Below are 21,519 nucleotides of genomic sequence, written 5' to 3'. Positions count from 1 at the left end.
AAACAGAGGGCCCACCTCTCAATGCGAGGAGTACCCAATCATATTGTAAAGAGTGTGGGTTAGGAAGTATCACAGTAACCATCTTTCGGAAATACAATATGCCACACTCCATTACTTATTTTGAGTCTCTCAAGGCCAGAGCTCTTTATAAATACTACTTGATGCAGCCATTGAATCTAAGAATAGGAATAATTTGCCAATTATATGTTAATTTAATCGGTAACAAGATCAAACAAACCTTTGTTAGGTTTTCTGTTTAAAGTGTTTAAAAGTTTCTGTTCTGTTAGAACATGCATAAAAGAAATGGTTACATACGATTGAAATAGAGAAGAAGATTCTAGGGACAACCACTTGAGGACTTGAAATAGTCTTTGGAAGTAGATTTGGTCTTAGGAAGAAACTGGCTCTAGGAACTGTCCAAACAGTTTCCCAAGTTCTCCATCATCTGCTCTTCCTCCAGAATCTTCACCTTGAATTCTGTCTATACCAAATTTCTGTGGTTTCTGAAAGCTTGCCACAAACTCACTCTCCTCAGGACCTTTGCACATGCTAATCCTCCCAAATGAGACTATTTCTAGTCCTAATGCTGATCTAGCTTAGATGACACCTTCTCCAGGAGGCCTTCCCTGACACACTTCTCTTTTCTACCATCACAAAACGTCCCATCTTTTGGGTACTGCCTGCTTGTTTATCTCGTCCCCTAAGCTGCACACTCTGTGAAGACAGAAACAAAGTCCATCTTAGTAGTCATTATTTGATTTTGCTTGACACACAGGAAGTCTTCAAAGAATATGGAGCAGATGCTGTCATTGCCCCACCCACAGCTTCTTGTCCTTATCATTTTAGCCCAGGCTGGTCCCAGTTCCAGCTGCCAGTATTTGCACTCCTTTGGCTGAGCACGTTCTCTGGCCACCAAAGCCTGCTTTGCCTACTCCAATAGCCGGGCTGAACTTCCAGGGAGTTCATGCTCCCCGGGAGCAGTTCTCAGTCAATGATTAATGGGAGTTGATGTACAAATATCCCAGTTCCTTCAGCGCTTGGGTCAGATAACTCTGAGGCATGTGTTCTACCCCAGATCCCAAATTTCCCAGATGACCCAACAATGCACCCTTGATTGACTGCCTTCCTTTCTTTGTCTTACTTCCTCACCTCACAACTGTCATTTTCTTTGGTTCTCCAGTAAAGGACTTGCTCTCAAGTCCTTGACTTGGGATCTGCTTCCTTGAGAACCCACCCTATGACAGAATGTTTGTTGAATGAATGAGGGAGCTTCTGTTCTAGTCCCTGCCCCCCACTCACCACACCACAGCTGGTGTATGGAACCTGATAGCCGGCAGCCGTGCCGGATCCGAGCCAGGAAGAGCAAACACCTAGCAGGAAATTTTAAACCTTCATTTCTGTCTCCGGTGACATGTGTAATCAAGACACACACACAAGAACATTATTTTACTTAAAAGTGCAATGCTGAGAAGTGGTACTGAAGGAGATGGTTAAATCAGTAAATAACATGGCACCTGTGAATGAAATTAGCTCTAGCAGCCGAGACAAAGACTAGCTAGATCAATTTCCAGATGAATAATACCACTTGCTTTTCAATTGCTTGGTACTTGACTGACATTACACAATCTTTTTTCCAACCTGCTGCAGGAATGGAGACCAAGAGCCACTCTAGGCGGGTCACCCAACAATGGAGAGGGAGCAGATGTTGGAAGTAGGAATAAAATTTAGGGTTTCTCTTCTTCCTCTCCTCTACAAGCCATTGTTGTAATTTGGGAGGAGATTTGCGGTGGATTACATACTGCCCTGGGGTCAGTGAGGGTACCTACTGTTTTACTGCCCCATCATACTTCCCCTACAATTCTCTTTTTTTCCCCCTCCAGTTAATTAATAGGTGTTTGCTGGATTATGGGAAGAATAGGGCACATTTCTCTGGGGGATGAACACTGGAGAAGCTTGAAAATTATGAGGCTTCATCCTGAAAGGGGCCTCTAAGGTCAGAAAATCGATGATCCAGGATTTGATGTTCTCTTTTGGCCACAACCCGGCTTCATATCTGAGGAGAGAGAAGGGGACAGAGAGGCCCAGTGAGCCCTAGAAAAAATAATATTTGTACTTCCCTCTTCTGTCAAAAGAAATCATCTTTAAATTGAACATAAATCTAGAAAGGGTAAAGAAATCGTAAGAAATCCAAGAACTCAGAGGCATTGAGGAAGCAGGAGCTATTTTGCCATATTTAGAGAGTGTGGGTATACATCTGCACCTGGACCCATGAGGGGCATGTTTCCGATGTTACTTGAATCTGTCCTGTCCTTCCTAATGCTGACTGACAGGTCTCCCGGTTTCCGATGCCCTCCTCTCAAATCCAATCACCCACCAATCTTATCAATCCAAATCCTACCATTGGACTCTCCTACTTAAAACTAGTAATGCCCACAGGGCCCAGAAGGTTGCCTGGAAGCCTGAGGAAACAGCCGGGACTGGGGCCAACAGGAGCCCCCACCTGGTTTAGAGGAGGCAGCTGTGACCTGGGCCAGCTCAGTACAAGACCATGAATCCAGTGATGTCAGATCTGATTCTCCCAAGGGATGCCAGGAAGGTACTGACTTGTAAAGCTTTGTAAGAGCATAGCAAAACAAGTCCTTAGGATTAAAAAAAAAAAAATCATCTCACGGCCACTAGTTTGTAAGCTCCAGCCCTCGGGATGAGATGTAAGCCCTCTCACATGGCATCCAATGCCTTCTAAGGTCTTATCGATTCTTGTTTCTGTCCCAGTTGTCTGGAACGATCTGTCACTTTCTTCGTCCCCGAAGCCCCACATGCCCCAGGGGCAACTCAGGTTAATACACAGAACTGAAAGGGGAGGGTACAGACTTGGACTGAAGTGGAGTTCACAGAGCAAGGCCACCATTTTTGCTCAGGTTGCTTAGTACAGATGGCCTCGAAGGGTGCTGAAAGAGATTACGGGGGGTACCAAGACCCCCTCGGGTTCCTTCCTGGTGCACTGTCCCCTCTAGTTCACCCTCTGGGAGTTCAAAGACCCTGTTTCCTCTAACAGGATGTTCTTCAGTGCTCTTATCCACCTAGCCAACTTGTATTCATTTTTCAAAACCCCGCTTAAACATCACCTCTTCCTCACTCAAAACTCTCCAGAAAGAATTACTTCCTTTTCCTTCTGTACCCTGCATGTGTTGTCGCTATCATCCGGTCACAATGTAGTGTACGTATTGCTTCCTGTGTCTGACTCCCCCGTGGACTGAGGACTATCTGAGTTGGAGCCCGTGTCTTGTGGTATTTGTGTCCTCGGGGCTTGGTTCACACAGCCTTCCTTCTACTTCTGTATTCCAACATCTAGAATCATCTCTCACACTTCTGAGAACACACCAGACATTCAGTAACTGCTAGTTGAAATGAAACCAAACTGAGAACTGAGAATTCACGTTGCCAGGCTCCTGACTCACAACTTCCTTATAGAATGTACCTCACCCGCCACCTGCCTAACCCACTTATGTAACCCAGTTTGGCATTTCTGATTCCTCACTCGGCCTGGGAGGTTTTGCAATGGGCCGCACCTGCTGTGGGGTCGGGGACAGCCGCGGGGGAGCAGGTGGACAGCAGAGCACAATTATGCAGAGCCGCGTCTGGCCAGATTGGAGAAGGGACAGCTTTGTCAGGGTGCCTGGATGCAGCACCTGTGCTGAAATTGGGGCAAAAGGAAAGGGAATGCAGCGGCTGACCAGTGCTTGCCTAGGAAGCGGTTCTGGAAAGTGGCAGGGGCGGGGCCCATGGGGTAGAGGAGGAGGACCAGCTTCCTAATAGCTGGTGGGGATTTCTGGGGAGGAGGAGTCACGGAAAAGACCTTGCATGGGGTGGATGAAACAAGCTTCTATTTTTGTCCAAGCCAAGGGCAGTGAGTGTACTGAAATGCCCTGGCCTCGTGGGCAGGAGGGTGGGCTGGGACACCCTCTGTCCTTTCTTGCCCTGGGCAAAAAGCTCAGAAGAGGCACCATGCCCCCATGTTCTGGCACCAGCTGGCCAAACCCACAGATGGGCAGTCCATCATCCCCAAGTGCCTGGCAAGTGAGCAGGAAAGGAAAAAATTCTAAGTTTGGACTGTGCTCTGGACTGGATGGAGCCATATAAAGTCCATAGGAAGGAGGGGCGCTACCCCAGCAGTCTTTTCTGGACTCACAGGCCATCGGGAAGTTTCCCTAGGAGCAGTGAGAAATATTTGGAAAAGGTGCCTTTAACCAGAAAAGGAATCTTGTCACTTTTGATATTTTAAAACCCAGGAGAGGGGCCTCCCCGGGTGGCTCAGTCAGTTAAGCATCCGACTCTTGATTTCAGCTCAGGTCTCAGGGTCGTGAGATAGAGCCCCGGAGTCAGGATCTCCACTCAGCAGGGAGTCTGCACGAGATTCTCCCTCTCCCCCTGCCCTTCCCCCACCTCCCTAAAAAAAAAAAAAAGAAAAGAAATTAACCCCAGGAGAAAATGTCTTCTGTGTGCCAGGGACTTTTTTTTTTTTTTTTTTTTGCATTATTTTATTTTGCATTATTTTCATGTATTTTTATTTACACAACTTCAGTTACTCCTCATAAGTCTTCTTAGGGGTAGGTACCATTTTCAACCAACGGAAAGTCACATTTGTCCTGGAGAGCTGACACCCCACTGAGTTAGGAAGGTGGCCCCCAGCCCTCTTTTTCTTACATGCATTCAGCTTCTGTTTGGCCACCAGGAGGAAGGAGAAGGCTGGGGTGAGGTGGGAGTAAGAAAAAGAAAATGATGTAGAGGAGACGCCTTTCCCCCCTGTAGGTGCTTCCATCCAGTTGCAGTACCGTTAGGGATAAAAGGGCCCATGGTTTTTTGGATTTTTCAAGAATGGCTCAGAGAGACTCAGGACTGGGCAGAGCTGCTTGCTTACATTTAGAGCAGAGAAGACCATTCTCTTTGTCTATACAGAAATGGCATTGCTCTGGTGCCCAATCTCTGCCCCCTGGGGAGATTTAAATGAATCCCCAAATAGCACTCCTGCGTGGTTTTGGCAATGCGATCATGAGTGTCTCCTGGAGGCCTGGCAGACACAAGGCGGGGTGGGGGTGGGGGCCAAGCGCAGAAGAGGCAACAGGGGGCAGATCTAATGAGCAGGTAGCTGTGGCCGACAGACTGTCTTTGCGCACCTGAGGCACCCTCTGGGGACTCATAGCGACAAGTCCCAGACACTCCAAAGGGGTTCGTTTCTGGCAGCCAGGCCTGGGGGAGCTCAGGCAACTATAATTTGTCATTAAAAGTAAGTGTGACTTGAGGCGCCTGGCTGGCTCCATTAGTGGAGTGTGCGACTCTTGGTCTCAGGGTTGTGGGTTCGAGCCCCAGGTTGGGGGTAGAGATTACTTAAAAATAAAATCTTAAAAAAACAAAACAAATGTGACCTGCCTCATAGACACAAGCCCATGAAGTCACCTGGAATACCTGGATCACACCACTTTCGGAGAAATTAAGTACTTTTTAAAAACTGCACAGCAAAGAATGACATGCAAGGGAGAGGAGTGGAGAATCAGCTCTTGCTAATACTCTGGGAGAGCATTGGAGTATGCAAACCCCCAACCTTCCCTTTTCATCACACACCCACCTATTCTTTTCTGGCAAATTGGTCAATCATTTGAATGTCTGTTTTTTGCCTTGGCATTTCTACCTTTTAGTGAAATTTGTACTGTATTCACTCCCAATAATTCACTAAAAAGAATCATTACAGTCTAATACGGAAATATACATAGCTGAGCTTGTCTGGTAAAAGAAAATAATTCACTTACAAGGCAAAGCGTTCCATTTTAAAAGGTAGTTGGAGGAAATAGGAGCTATCCACACTGCAGAAAAACAGTAATTGTGGTTATGTGAGTTAAGTAACTGTTGAGGTTTGTGGTTTGTTTTGTTTTTTAAGAATAACACCGGAGAAGACTAAATAATGTTAAGATGGCAATACTCCCCAGATTGGCCTACAGATTCGACACAATCCCTGTCAAAGTCTCAGCAGCCTCTTTTACATAAATTGACAAATGGGTCCTAAATTCATACAGAAATGCAAGGGACCCAAAGTAGACAAAACAATTTTGAAAAAAATCGAAGTTGGAAGACACAGGCTTCCCAATTTCAAAACCTATGACAAACCTACACTAATCATAAGACAGTGTGCTACTGGTATAAGGATAGACATATATTGAAAGTCCAAAAATAAACTCATATATTTATAGATAATTGGTTTTCAACAAGGGTGCCAAGACAATCCACTGGGAGAAGAATAATTTTTTCAACAAATAGTGTTGGGATAACTGCATATCCACATGAAAAAAAAGAAAGAAGGAAGGAAGGAAGGAAGGAAGGAAGGAAGGAAGGAAGGAAGGAAGGAAGGAAGGAAGGAAGGAAGAGAGAGAGAGAGAGAAAGAAAGAAAGAAAGAAAGAAAGAAAGAAAGAAAGAAAGAAAGAAAGAAAGAAAGAAAGGGAAAGAAAAGAGAAAAGAAAGAAATTGGATCTGTACCTTGCGCCATATACAAAAGTAACTCAATATGAATCAGAGACTTAAATGCAAATGCTAAAACTATGAAACTCTTAGAAGAAAACAGGAGTGAATCTTTGTGGCCTTGAGTTAGACATGACACTGAAAGCACAACAAAAGAAACAATAGATAAATCAAACTTTATCAAAAATAAAAACATTTGTGTTTAAAAGGACACCACCAAGGAAGTGAAAAGACAACCCACAAAATAAAAAAAAAGCAACTATATTTGCAAATCTTATTCATAAGAATCTATATTCAGAATATTTAAAAAAACTCTTACAACTCTACAACAAAAAGATAAATAACCAAATTTAAAAATGGGCAAAGGATTTGCATACACCTTTATTTTAAGAAGATGTACCAATACCCAGTAAGAATGTGAAGAGATGTTTATCATCACTAACCATTAAAGAGAAATGCAAACCAAGCCTGAGTGAGATCTCCCTTCACACCTACCAGCATGGCCTATAATAAATAAGATGGACCAATTACAGGTGTTGGGGAAGATGTGGAGACATTGGAACCCTTATACATTGTTGGAGGACATGAAAAATGGGTTTCCTTTCTGGAAAACAGTTTGGCAGTTCTTTAATAAGTTAAACATGGAGTCAAACAGGAGTTCTAGTCCTAGGTATATACGCAAGAGGACTGGAACTAAGTATCCACACAATAACTTGTACACGAGTTACATAGAAATCAAACGTTCGCGGGGCGCCTCGGTGGCTCAGTCAGTTAAGCATCTGATTCTTGACTTCAGCTCAGGACATAATCTCAGGGTTGTGAGATCGAGCCCCGAGATCGAGCCTGCTTAAGATTCTCTCTCCCTCTCCCTGCTGCCCCTGCCCCCCCGCACAGCGCGCACGCACACACACACTCTTTCTCTAAAAATTAATTTAAAAAAAAAGGAATTAAGTGTTCGTAGCAGCATTACTCATAATTGCCAAAAAATGGAAACAACCCACATGTCTATCACCTGCTCAGTGGATAAACGAAGGTAATATGTCCATACAGTGGAATATTATTTAGCCTTGAAAATAGACGTAGTGGTACCTGCTAGAACATGGATGATCCTTGACAACACTGTGCTTCGTGAAGGACGCCAGATGTAAAAGGCCACGTATTACAGACCCCACTTCTATGAAGTTCGAATAAGCAAATCCACAGAGACAGGAAAGTAAATGAGTGTTGCAAGGAACCGAGGGTTTGAGAAGTGAGAGAAGGACTGTTGATGAGTATGCATTTCTTTTTGGGGTGACGAAAATGTTCTGGAGTGAGATAAGGGTGATGTTGCACAAGCTTGCGGTTATATTAAAACCACTGAATTATGCGCTTTAAGAGAGTGAATGTTATGGCATGTTAATTATAGCTCATTTAAAAAAAAAAACTCAGGTGTGGGTCAAAAAAATAAATAAGCAAAAAGAAATAACAATCAGGAGCTATGGTGACCACAAGCTCATGAAATGTGAGCCTAGAGTCTCCCAAGAAGAAGGGCTTGCCTGACCCTCAAAGAAACCTGGAGGGAGGACCCTCCATTGTCCCTCATGCTCAGACAGCTGAGCACCTCTCCCTAGAGCTGGTGCAGAAAAGAATTTCCCTCTGATCTCTTGCAAGAATCTCAACTACCCTCCCAGGGCCTCTTACAGCCCAGTTCCCACAGTTGACCTCCCTATGCTCTCACATTCCAGAAATCAGGTTGTTTCTAACACATGTAATGGTTTCCCATGTATTACCCAAGTCTAAAACCTCAATCACCTTAAAGAATTCACACTGCAAAGGAAACAATCTAAAGTTTACAAATATGGCCATTGCAGTATGTTGTGTAACCCTGAAAAACTGGAAATAATCTAACTATCCGACAATAAGGAATTGGTTAGGAAGATACGGTATGTCCTTACAATGGAATATTAACTCCGGAAAGTAATGTCTAATGTCTAATGTTTAGTGATATAGGGAAACGCTTATGTCACTGGCAAGCAAAAACTACACCGGATACAGAATTGCATGGGCACCATGTTCTCAACTCTGGTAAAAATATACTTAAGAAATAGCCCGTGATATTAATAGTGATCGTTTTCACGGGAAGATATTTCATTCTTAATTTTCTTTTCAAATTTTCCACAGTAAGTATTTCATATTTCTTTACTGGAAAAAATAATTATTTGGGGGAGAAATTCCAGGTGCAAAACAGAAGAATTTTCACACAGCCTTGGATGTACTATGTACATTCCATTGGCCAGAATCCGTCCCGGGCCCACTGCTTGTTTCTCCTGTGTGCCCGGAGAAAAGGAAATGATTTGAGGAACCACGGGCAACCTCGGTCCCAGGGTTGCAAGAGTGTGCAGGCATCGGCGGAAGACTACACAGCTGAGAAGTTGGAGCAAAGGCTCAGAATCGGGGCTGAGTCTTGGTCTTGTCCATCTTGTGGTTTGGACCTCTTCCAGGTCCCGACATCCCCTCCCCTCTGGAATGTTCTCTAGTCCATGGATGCTAGACTCGTCATTAGGGAGGGTAAGAAAGTCTGATGAAAACATTTATGTTAAACAGAGTTGGAGCCTTTCTAGACCCATCAACAATTCTTATACAATATTTTCTTCCCAGGTTTTTTTTTTCTTGATTGACTTCTGTAACTCCCCATGAAACATGAATGGGAGGCTGATGGATGGAAGTGTTGAATCACTCTATCGTACACCTGAAACTAATATAACCTTGTATGTTAGCTAGCTGGAATTAAAATGAAAACTTTTTTAAAATAGAAGAAAAGAAAAAGAAAAACACTGCTATAAAAAAAAAAAGAAAAGCACTAAAGTGAAGTAGACACCCGTTTTGAGGCAATTCATTACCGTGCTTATGACAGACGCCATCATTTATAGGCTTGTTTCTGCAAGAGCAGGACTTCAAAGGCTCTTCCCCGCTTCTGCGGGCCTTTCCCAGCCGTGAGCTCTGCTGCCGCCGGTGGAGGGCGGTGCCTGGCTCTGCCTCAGGTTCTGATGGTGAGCTTTCCCCACGACTGGAAAAAGGAAAAAAAGAAAAAAAAGAAGCTGAGTATAAACATGAACTTGATGGACTAATCATTGTCATTAAACAAAGGGCTTATAATTCAAACATGATTTAAAGAAATACAGATACCTGAAGATATTTATTCACAAACATTTGTTTAAAAAAATGAGAAGGGATCTAATTAATATCATCTTGACACTTCGAACACATTTTCTTATCTAACCTTCACAGGAGCCCTGCTGGGACGGGACTTCCCATCCAGCTTCTGTAGATGGAAGTGGACACAGGGGAGTGAGTGGGCTGCGGTTCATCTTCTCGGCAATCTCTTGCTCTGGCTTTTAATCCCTCTGACCCATTTCCTTATCTAGAAGAAAGGAATGGAAAATAGTAAACAAACAAATAAAATGACTACATCTCAGAGTCTAGGGAGAACTGAACGGGATAATAGATTCATAGGATTGACACATGATTAGGACGACGAATTCATTTACAGATAAGGAAAGGTAGTCATTTTCTCAAAGCCAGCCAGAAGTAGTGAGGCTGGGGCTTGAGCCCAGGGTTCTCTAGGTCTAATGCCTGAACTTTTTCCCTTAGCTCTTGCTGCCTTCGATATTCTAGGAGACACAAAGACTCAGGCACAAAGATGCTTACACTTGACCAGCCTATAGTTCACAGGTAAGCGTCCTTTCCATTTAATTTATAAAGTGTCTTGGGGCGCCTGGGTGATGCGGCTGGTTAAGCATCCCACTCTTGGTTTCAGCTCAGGTCATGATCTCAAATTCGTGAGATCGGGCTCCACGTCGGGCTCCACACTCAGCAGGGAGTCTGCTTGGGATTCTCTCTCTCCCTCTGCCTCTCCTGCTCGTGCTCTCTCTCTCTCTATTTTAGATATAATAAATCTTTTTAAAAATAAAATAAAAATAAAATGTTTCATCACTGTCTATGCAAACTCTACCACTTTTTACATTGTTCTTTATTCCAAGGTCTGGAATGGAAAGCTTAGCTCATTTACCATTAATCTTTCTCTCCCAGGATGAATGCTCATCTGGAAATACTGGAGTTTCTGGAGTCATCTCTCTAAAATGCAATAAGAATTTATCGGAGTCTCCACCCACCTCCTGATGAGGGCTGGAGGAGGGCAGCAGACAAAGGCAAGAAATCACAAGACCGAGTACCAGCCCCACCACCTGCTAGCTACGGCACCCCATGTGATTTCTCCTGCCCAAGTCTCAGGTTCCTTAGCTATGAACTGGAGACACCTGTGATACACCGACTTACCTCACAAGCTCCTGGGATCAAATGAAGTGGAGCCCGTTGCAAATTGCAAAGTTCTGTGTGATTGCCAAAATCTATCGCCAGGCGGTTCTTCAAATAGGAGACAGATTTCTTTCCCTTGGCAATAATCGTGAGTAATATATTCCAGGATGTTTTGCATTTTCCTGTGCTTAAAATAAAACTGAACCCAAACAAGAATGCAGACATGGTCCCGCGATCTGCAGTTTTTGTTGAGTGTCTCCTATGTGGGCGGCTTTCTGCTTTCATGCACTGAGATAAAATGTACTCCTATCCCCAACTACTTCTCTGTCTAGTGGAGGAGTCCAGACATTTACCCAAGAGTTTCATACTTTAGGAAAGGAACAAGTACAGTGCAGGAAAAGTTGAAAGAAGCAGGGGTTACTTTCAGTTTAGTGAAACCTGGGAAAACTCCTTGCAGGACTGAATATTTGAGTTGGGTCTTAAAGTTGGCTAATATCCGGTCAAGTGAAGAGAACCACTAGAGCAGAGGCTTGGAGGCAGGAAAATGCAGGCTGTGTGTGGAAAGGGAAGAGTACTTTGACGTCACTGAGTCAAAGGGTACAAAAGCAAGATGGGAAAGAGAGACAGATTGGAGGGTACTTGAAAGTCAGACTGATGACTTGTTTTTTGGGTAGGAAATTGAAAATTGACCCAGCACAGAGTTTACAGAATGCCCTGGAGTGGATGGAGAGACCGAAGACAGGCAGAATGCTTCAAGGGTCATTGCAGTGGTCCACATGTAAGGAAATTCTGAATTTAGGACAGCAACAGCAGAAACAGAGAGCTATCTTATATGTGTAGAATCCAGAAGACTGGTCAGAATAAGTCATACAAGAGGGATTCTAAGAACAGGTAAGCAAATCAGGGTTTGTCTCAAGGTTTTAAAAGCTCCGCAAATTCATCTGTTTGACAAATATGGACCAGATGCGTGCTAGGGGCTGAAAATACTGCAGTGAGCAAGATAGACAAAATCCTTTGCAGGAGGGAGGCAGACCTGAAACAAGTAACCCAGTACAGAAACAAGGGGGGGGGGAGGAATAGGGTAATTTGACCCTGTGTCCAGGGGGCAGGACAGGGGTAGGGAAGGTCGGGAAACTACTCAGGTAGATGATATTTTGGCCAAACTTTAAATGATGAGCATAAGACCTCCGGCGGAAAGTTGAAGGAAAAGTCATCTTCACAACTTTGAATCCAAATAACTTTTTTAGGGAGTTACCTTTTGGCATTAAGAACCAAGGTCTCACTGTGGCCCCCCAAAAAGGGACAATCTCTTATTTACTATCGTGTAGAGTAGATGACCTCACTTGTCTCTTGCATGTAGTAGCTTCTCAACTTCTAACATGACTTCTTTCTCCCAAAGTGGCTATGAGCCAATTTCCCATCCCTTCTTCCAAATAGCTGACCTTTGGATGTCCAAATGGGTTTTTATTAAGTTCCTCTAAAAGACCAGCTTTATAGATAATATTTAGCACCAAACTGAAAGCATCCCAGAAGCTCATATACATTGGATAATCAAGACTCATCCGTTGATATATGATATAACAAATGTCCCTGTTCCATTTAATAGACCAATAGGCAGTTTTCACAAAAAGACAGGTGAATTTTTCAGTCCAAAGGGTGAGTCAACCCATCTGGTATGACAAATGCTGCTTCTGGCTTGATTCCTTGTCTGAGACCTTTTGCCAAAACCTTTTTCATGAATCAATAGTTAAGATCATCTAAGCTGTTCCCAATAGATTCAATAGTGCATTGGTTCCAGGCATAAGACATCAATTTGGTTTGGTTATAAAATGTAATATTCTATAATTCACAGAAAATCTAATTCATGTACCATCTGGTTTTGGAAGAAGGACCTCTGGAAAAATTCAGGGGCTTTCAGGATTAACATTTCTTATCTTCTTCCTGATCTCACTCAAGACCTATCCATTCACACTGAAAAGTAATAATCTGTCTGGTATATTACTCCTTGCTTCAAAAATGATAAGTTCATTCCACCTGGCTTACTGTATAATATGTCCATGAATGTTCTCATTCTCTTGCCCTGACTAATAGTCTGAAGCCACATTACATGTTTCCGGCTCCCTAGTAGAGGGCTCTGAGGGCATATACCCAGTAGGTCATCACCTGGTTAATCTTCCTGAACCTCCATTTGATGCTTTGTAACCAAAAGATTTACAAAACACCTTCATTTTGTTATCTCACTTTGTTCTCATGCTGACCCTGAGAACATTCCCATTTTACAGATGAGGCCATTAAAGCCAAGAAGGTGACTGGTCTGCCACCTGGGATCCCCAGTCTTTGGTGTATATCCTGCCCAAAATATTTAGCATGCCAACTCCAGAATGCAGTTATATTCCTTAAATCTTGCCCTTTGAGCCTCTCTACCTAGCTTTCCAACCTCTTCTTCTCTTCTCCCATCTCAACCATAGTTTCAGTGGAGCTGGTGTTTCTATCACTCTCTGAGCTTACTATGCTCCAGAAGGCCTTAACTGGACCCCTGGGATCCATCCCTAGGAGGTGGTGAGTGGGCTTTGGGGTGACTGAGTACTTAGCAAGGCTGCCTGTGGGATTTCGTGTGGATATGCTTATGTGAGTCTGTCTAGGGAAAGAATCCACAGGTTTCATCAGATCTTCAAAGAAGTCAATGGCATCCCCCAACACCAAAAGTTAAAAATTAATTTTATACACTGCTTTTCTTTCACCAAATCTCTCCACTCTCTTGACCTATCTACACTTCATAATTTCTCTTCAGAACATAGAACCAACTACAGGCTCTCCAGATCTCCCTTTCTAATATAATTTAATTGTTTCCTTCTCTCCAAATAGTAATTCAAAAAAGGGAGAAGTCAGAGTATTCCTAGGGTGGCCTGTACATAAGCAAATAATATGTGATAACTTACCCCAACTGGGAGCACAATGATTTGTAAACCTGAATCATTCCCTTCAGGGTTGATCTGAAGCTTTTCATTAGCACAATGCTTCCTATGAGATAAAGGGTGGAAAGAGCCGAGTGAGATATATTTAACTACATTGATACAGATATGGTATCAATTATTAGAGAAAATCATCCTCTTACTGTAAAGATTACATAATGATATTCTCGATGAAAACATGAAATCAGTAGAAGTTCAGCCACTCATTTCCCAGACACCAGAGCAGACCAACCCCACTGCTTATGGGGACTTAAAGGCACATAAAGCTTTCTAAGAACAGATTTGGTGTTCAAGGTGAGGGGCTGGAGTGGTGAGGTGACTGGAAGTTGGGAGGGGGTTCTGCCAAGGATGGTAGGGTTTGCTGGCTGCTAGTTCACCAGAGTTGGCTTTGACATCTTTCCAGACTCCCAGCCTTAACACACATTCCCTGGCATTTTCTCACTCAATTTGCCTGAATATCTTCTGCTCCCCTGAACCGGTCCATTTTCTGAACATGGCATACACTGTGTCCCATCAAGAATCTACTATATTTTGGGGTTACTCTTTGGGTTACAGACCCCCTCCCTCTGACTCTATTGAAGCCTCACATTTCCCATGAGTGGTGGCTCCGTTGAAGCCCTATGCCCAAAGATGTAGGTTATCTATACCCTGCTGGGAGGTGGAGCCAGCCTCTCCACTCCCCCACTGTTATTCATTAATTATTATGAAATCCTTCCTCTCATAGGCCCATGTCACCTGCCTCTGCCACCCTCTGCCTTTTCTTGCCAGGTGATGCTTCTAGTACATTCATTAGAGATACGGACATTGCCATGGGCTGCATAGTGGCCCCCCCCAAAAGATATGACCACATCCTAATCCCTGGAATCTGTGAATGTGAAGTTATTCGGGAAAAGAGTCTTTGCAGATGTAATGAAGTTAAGGATCATGAGAGGAGGAGATCATCCTGAGTTATCCTGGTCAGCCTGAAATCTAATGACAAGGGTCATTATTAGAGGCCTGCAGAGAGACCGAAGAGGGGGAGGGAAGTTAGCGTGATGGGGCGCCAAGTGAAGGAAGGAAGGCTGCAGCCACCAGAGGGAGGAAGAGGCAAGGACTGGAATCTCCCCTAGAGCACGTGGAGGAAGTGCAGCCCTGATGACACCTTAACCACGGACCTCCAGCCTCCAGAACTGTGAAAGACCACATTTCTGTTGTCTCAAGCCACCCAGTTCACAGTCGTTTGTTGCAAAAATCCCAGGAAACAACCACAGGGAGGGCCAGGTTACCTAACTCCCATCATCTTGCATAATAATAAACAGTGAATATTTACTGAGTTCTTACCAAGTGTTGGGTATTGTGCTGAAGCCCTTTCATGGATTATGTGTGGAATTCCCAGAATGACGCTGGAGCACAGGTACAGATAAGGAAGTGAAAGCCCTCAGGAGGTAAGAGCATGCCCACTGTCACACAGGCAAGCACAAGGGACTAGCAGAGGCAAATTACCTGTCAGACTACAACCTCTGTGCATCACCACTCCATGACATTGCCCGTAGCGGGTGACATGGAGTCCACTGGGACCTACAGTGCCACTGGCTCTGCCACACCTCCACCTCCTAATGCTCCAGCTCACAGCCTCCGTCCTCCAGCAGGGCCATCCCCAGACTTGCTCTTCCCCTGACTTACCAGCTGCAGGATCCCCCTTGCTGACCACAACCCTCCACCTTTTAGGTGTCTCACACACTCCCTCCCACTCCACCTTTGATCTCTAGGTCAGCAGACCTCAAAGTGGACTACCGGTGTCCGTGCAAGCATGCAAAGACTTTTAAGAAGCAAAAAGGCACGAGTGGTTTTAGGGAGCCATATTTTAGAACCTGAATTTCCCCCACAACTTGTGTCATTCAGACATTGCCGCAGTGATGCTGCGGAACCACTCCCCCCCACCACCCGCCAACACACAGTGACTTGAAACAGCGATCGTTCATACTCAGGCAAGTGTGGGTCAGGTGGGATGCCCCAATTTCGGCCTCAGGTCTGCAGTTTGCTGCGCCCGGGGTTGGCTCCATGTTCTGTGATCAGTGCAATTTTACGGAGCTCTACACTCAGGAGGACCTTGCACGTGGGCTTTAATACTCTGAGATGGACCGAGACATTCAAGTTTTATGAGTAAAGTCCAGTGAAACACGCACCAAGGACTGAAAGCCTCAATTCACACATGGTGCTTCTCTCATCTCCCGGCCCTCCAGGATGGGTACTCAGCCATCATCTCTCTGTTCATACCCAGTGACCACTGCTGCCCTCCGTCCCATTAGGGTTCTGGACATGAGCACAGGGAGGGCCAGTCAGGCGTGTGCTCTGCAGTGTCTTGAGGTGGGACAAGGTAGTGGCTATTTAGACTGGTAGAGTCAGGGCACAATTGGTGGGCAATGGGCAGGGACTTCTTGTTCACTCCCAATCCAAGCAACAAGTACATCCCTGCATGGAGGTTTCTACCCTTTGGGTGTTGCCCATCCACAATGGATTGAGGTGGTGAGCCAGGAGAAAGAGGGATTGAATCCTCATGCCCTACATTTTCATTTTGCAATGGGTCCTGGCTGGGCCATATTTAATTTGGGACCCAGGGAAAGGCAGCAGCTAGCCAGAGCACGGTCTTCTCATAGCAATGGCAGAAGCACTAGAACCCAAACCAGACTGCACAAGCCCTTTTCAAGCCTCTGCTCACACTTGTCCACTGAGGTAAGTCACTGAACCATGCTCAAGGCCATGATGAAAAGCACACTCCACCCACCAGGCGGCCATGGTGAGGGTGTGGCTGCTTGATGGTATTACGGGGCAGTGGAGAGTAGGAGCCATCCACCTACCACAGTACGCCTCCTTCAGAATGGAGGGCCCTGATTCCAGCAGCCCTTCTTTCTCACAAGTGTACTTCCTCCCAAAGACAGGTGGAGGGTTGCGTGTGGTTCAAACAATGGTGCCCTAGGTCTAATCCAGGAAAAAGGGTGAACGTTCCCCGCTTAATGTTCAGAGGAAATATTTCAACATCTTATTTCAGTTAAATACTTTTGTTATGAGGAACCATGATAGGGTCAACAATAAAAGACTTTCAAGCACAAGAATCTACAATGGAATAAAATTCTTCAGGGAGAGTGGGATAAAAATATGAAAAGGAGGAAAAGGAATGTTGAAAAAATCTTTGTTAGAGAACAGCTATGCTGGAGCGGTATGGCATTAGATGGGACACATTTAAGTCAGAAAAGTAGCCATTTTATTTTCAAATGTAAATATAATATACTAGAAATGACATTCTTTGCTCCTACCTGAATTTAAGGGAAAGAATGTGAAGTGTTACTTAGAAATGTTAGCGCGGGTACCTGGTTTCTCAACAACCCCCCAACCCCTGCCCCCCAGGCGATCAAAAAAATTTGAAGTCCAGTTCTCAAGAGCAGGAGAACCTTACAGTTTTATCCAGCCCGTCACTCTGTTGAGACTTCACTTTCTTCCTTAACCCGGTAAGTAAAACAAGCCAGACACACAAAAATACTGCATGGCATCATCACATGTGGAATCAAAAAGAAACAAGTTGAGCTCATAAAAACAGAGTAGAATGCTGGTTGGCAAGGGCTGGGGGGTTGGGGGAAGTGGGGCGATGTGGGTCAAAGGGTATAAACTTTCAGCTATAAGATGAAAACTTCTGGGGATCTCAAAATGCACAGCATGGTGACTACAGTCAACAGAACTGTACCGTATACTCGACGTTTGCTAAGGGAGTAGATCTTACCTGTTCTCACCACCCAAAAAAGGTAACTATGTAAAGTGATGGATGCGTTAATTAACTTGATTGTGGTAATTATTTCACAACGTATATGTATAAATCATCACGTTGTACACCTTAATGAAAAACATCACCTTGTACAACTTAAAAAAAAAAAAAAAGAAAGAAAACCACTAACCAACATCAATCACGGCTTAATTTATCTCTTGTTGATTTGAGGAGGGTGCGACTCTCTAAATCACGTCAAATTTTTCTTCTTATTGGACCTGTTTGTGACTTTCTGTGGCAAAAACCCTTGCAAACAGCTTTCTGTCAGTCTTAGAACTTTTTGTTTTTTTAAACAAGCAAAGCCTACTGACTCTTTCCGAATAAAGTGTGTTGTGTTGCCTGTTTAGGATTACCCATCATTTTTTTGACAACCAAGTGTTTTTGAAATTTTTTTATTTTATATGCAGATAAAAAAAGCGAAACATGATTCCACTGTCTATTTAGATACGTGCTATCAGGAAATTCAGTGATTTCTGTGTTAGGATCATTCTTCCTGTCAGAAGGGAGTCATTTCCTCTTCTTTTTTTTTTTTTTTTTTTTGCCTTTTATTTATTTTTATTTATTTTATATTATGTCACCATACAGTACATCCCTGGTTTCTGATGTAAAGTTCGATGATTCATTAGTTGCGTATAACACCCAGTGCACCATGCAATACGTGCCCTCCTTACTACCCATCACCAGTCTATCCCATTCCCCCACCCCCTCCCCTCTGAAGCCCTCAGTTTGTTTCCCAGAGTCCATAGTCTTTTCCTCTTCTTTCAATCTGGGCCATTTGTCCTGTGAAGTTGTCGTTTAGACTGGTTCTAATATCTGTCCCTTAGGAATCATCAGGAATTGCTGACTCGACTTGCTTCAGCAAGAAAGCTTTCAACAACAGTGTGAGATTATCAGTCCATAATCCATTATAACACCCTTAAACGTAACAGCTTAAAACATGGAAGAGGTGTGGCCCCGCCCAAGTTCAAGCTTGCAAGCCGGAGAGAAGAGGGCTGCCTTTTAGGACACTACCTGAGCAATCACGGCTGGTGGGCTAGCACACGTTAGGACACTGACACCGTTGTAAGGTGCGTCCCAAGACCTTCATTAGAGACACCTTTGCCTGTATTACCTCTGCCATCACTAAATCTGTGTTTCTCTAACCTCTGAATAAGCTGGGGCTCTACATAGGAGACCGTGTTTCTGACTTAGTCAAGTTGCTTAAAATGAGCCTTTATACAATCAAAATGGGATATTCGGACTGTCACTATGATGGTTAATTTTATGTATGAGCTTGGCTGAGCTAAGGGATGCCCAGATAGCTGATAAAACAGTATTTCTGGATGTGTCTGTGAGGGTGTTTCCAGAAGCAGACTGAGTAAAGAGATCTGCTCTCACCAGCATGGCTGGGCATCTCCAATCCACTGGGCGACCCAATGGAATAAAAGGGCAAAGGAAGGGTGAATTCACTCCCTCTTCTTGAGATGGGATGTCCATCTTCTCCTGCCTATGGACATTGAAGCTTCTGGGCCTTTGGGCACCAGGACTTAGGGCAGCAACCCCCTGGTTCTCAGGAGTTTGCCCTGCGACTGGGAGTTACACCACCTGTTCTCAGGACTTCGGACTTGCACTGAATTCTGCCATGGGCTTTCCTGGCTGTCCAGCTTGCAAACAGCAGATTGGGGGACTTCTCAGCCTCCACAATCGTGTGAGCCAGTTCCTATCATAAATCTCCTCTATGTCTTCTGTTTCTCTGGAGACTCCTGTTTGATACTGTCGCTGTGAGGAATGGTTGCAAAGGGAGCACTTGATAATGAGAATCTTAGTTATGTCACAAGAAGGGGTTACTGGTCTGACCGTGGCCTATCCCCACTGTTCCCAGCCAAAGGCCTCTCCTTTGGAAAGGAGACAAAGGAGGAACAGCTTAGAGGCAATGTCTGCAGCCTGGTGCAAATGCAGCTGTCATTCTTTTGGCTGACAAAATATAACCGGTTAACCATTTTACCAAATAGATACGCTTCTCAAAGGTGCTAACCATCCTATTCTCTCTACTCCCATCTGATTTAAGAGCCTCAGAGGCTAGTTTGTAGTTTACATTTCAATGAGATCTCAGATCAATTCCAGCATGTCAGAAAATCCAATAAGAAGAGACACTGAAATTTATGTGTTTATTTAAAGCTTGCTGGTAAACAATTACATACGTCTTACTTATAATCATCGACTACAGTTTATGAGTCACTAGCCACAACAGGTCGTGGGGTTTTTTTAAGATAGGAAAATAAATTAGGGTCCCCACAACTTGTAGTATTGTCTGACAGTCCAAGATGAGAAGCCATGAAAGCAGGGACAGGCAAGGGTTGCTGTTGTCATGTGTGTCTGTGTAGGTGTGTGTGTGTGTGTGCGCGCGCGTTTTCTTCTCCACGTCAGCAAACAGAGAGCATAGCTAAGGAACAGGACACTGTGATAGTCAACCAATAGCAATTTGCTGATATCTATCTACTTTGTACGAGGCTATACCCAAGGGCCATGCAGAAGTTCAAGGTAACGCCCTTTCAGAAAGCTGAGTACTCATCTAAAAATCAGGCTAACAGCACAAGACAGAATGTGCCAATTTTCAAAGGAATATCAGACAGTAGGAGTTGTTGGCGTTCAGGGGACAAAGATGTGTGCCTCGACTGGGAAGGCTCCCCAGAGACGACGGCATTTAATATGAGTCTTGAGAACAAGGGACAGGGAGAAAGAAGACATTCAGGAGGGGAAACCACCTGAGCCAAGGAACGGCACTGGAGGTACCCAAGGGGAAGAGTGATGGCTCTCACTGGGGACAAAGGGGATGAGGAGATAAGGTGAGGGAAGGTAGAGGCCAGAATGGGAGGAACTGGAATGCAATTCTTTCTCTGTAGCTGAAGTAATGTTCTAATAGACACTGGTCTAGAGTACGTTTTAGAATACCTTCACCCTGGAAGGTACCGTGGGGGGATCTTCAAGACCGCCTTCACTCTTCCAGCTTCTGAGAGACCCTTGGGTGCCACACAGTCTTAGTATACTAACTGGCTCCCTGGTGCCTTTGGTGAGGGAATGGAAAATTAAGTAAGACACCATCCTCCCCCAACATAGGTGGACAGTAACTAGGAGTTGCACTTTCCCCTCTCTCTTCATCAGTTCTCAGGATGAAAACGATGAGAAGCCAAGAGAGGAAGCAATGCCAAAAGTCTTTCCTCATGTACAAGGAACAACCACAAAGGAACAAACACAAGGAACAAACACGCACAAGCGAACCACGAAGCCCTGCAAGGAGAAACTTCATGCGCTAAACTGAGCTGCTGTTCTTTGCCAGACACTCAGCTGGGCCCTGAAGACACAGTGATGAATGAACCAGACAGGGCCCAAGGCCTCGTGGGACTAATACGCCATTGAGGAAGGCAGATAATAAACAAGGGGAGATACGGAGGACAAGTTGAGGGAGCTGTAAGAGGCTACAACAGGGGATCCAAAGACTGTGTCGGAGGAAGTGGCTCTAGGCTGACATCCGAAGGAGCGGAGAGCATTAGCCAAATCACAAGGGGGTGCCATTGGGAAGACCCTTGCCCTTCATTTATTCTCCAACTTCGTTGCTGGAAACACTCCTTTGATTATCTTGACAACCTTTTCTCACGGTGACTATGGTCTCTAGCCAATTCCCTGAAGGCCGATACAGTCTGTGCGGATAAGGTGAGTCTGCAAATATTTTGTTCTCTTCATAATACATAGGCATCTTCCAGATCCCAAGAGGTAGGTCAGTTGGCAGGTCCTGAGCATTTGCAGATAATGTGAAGAGGCTTTTTATACGGCTTGGTTTGCAGTTAACCCTGGACAGTGTTTACTTTAAACTACCAGTGACCTTTAAGCTGTCAAATAAAGTATCTTTGTCTTCAGGCTTCCCCCTCCTCCACAGTGTCGGTCACTGCTCTGAAATTCTGACTTCCATGGTT

The 21,519-nt window shown here is 44.4% G+C and overlaps 1 long non-coding RNA gene across 16 annotated transcripts in view; it reads right to left on the bottom strand.

Annotated features, from left to right (window-relative positions):
* Positions 1–200: 200 nt before the first annotated feature.
* LOC113264411 (uncharacterized) overlaps positions 201–21,519 on the bottom strand; it is a 119,916-nt gene continuing 98,597 nt past the window's right edge. For 3 of the 16 annotated variants that reach the window (XR_008956615.1, XR_003319659.4, XR_007191493.2), the window contains 5 exons: positions 10,823–13,822; positions 10,557–10,621; positions 9,768–9,908; positions 9,388–9,554; positions 201–2,053 (listed from right to left, as the gene is read on the bottom strand). This is a non-coding gene — a long non-coding RNA (uncharacterized LOC113264411). Of the gene's footprint in view, positions 2,054–6,665; positions 9,555–9,767; positions 9,909–10,556; positions 13,823–21,519 lie in introns of those variants that run through there. The other 13 variants (XR_008956616.1, XR_008956618.1, XR_008956617.1 and 10 more) reach the window with 8 other exon arrangements.

Source organism: Ursus arctos, unplaced genomic scaffold, assembly GCF_023065955.2.
Source record: "Ursus arctos isolate Adak ecotype North America unplaced genomic scaffold, UrsArc2.0 scaffold_31, whole genome shotgun sequence".
Classification (NCBI taxonomy): Eukaryota; Metazoa; Chordata; class Mammalia; order Carnivora; family Ursidae; genus Ursus; species Ursus arctos.
This window is presented reverse-complemented; position numbering and strand designations above follow the sequence as displayed.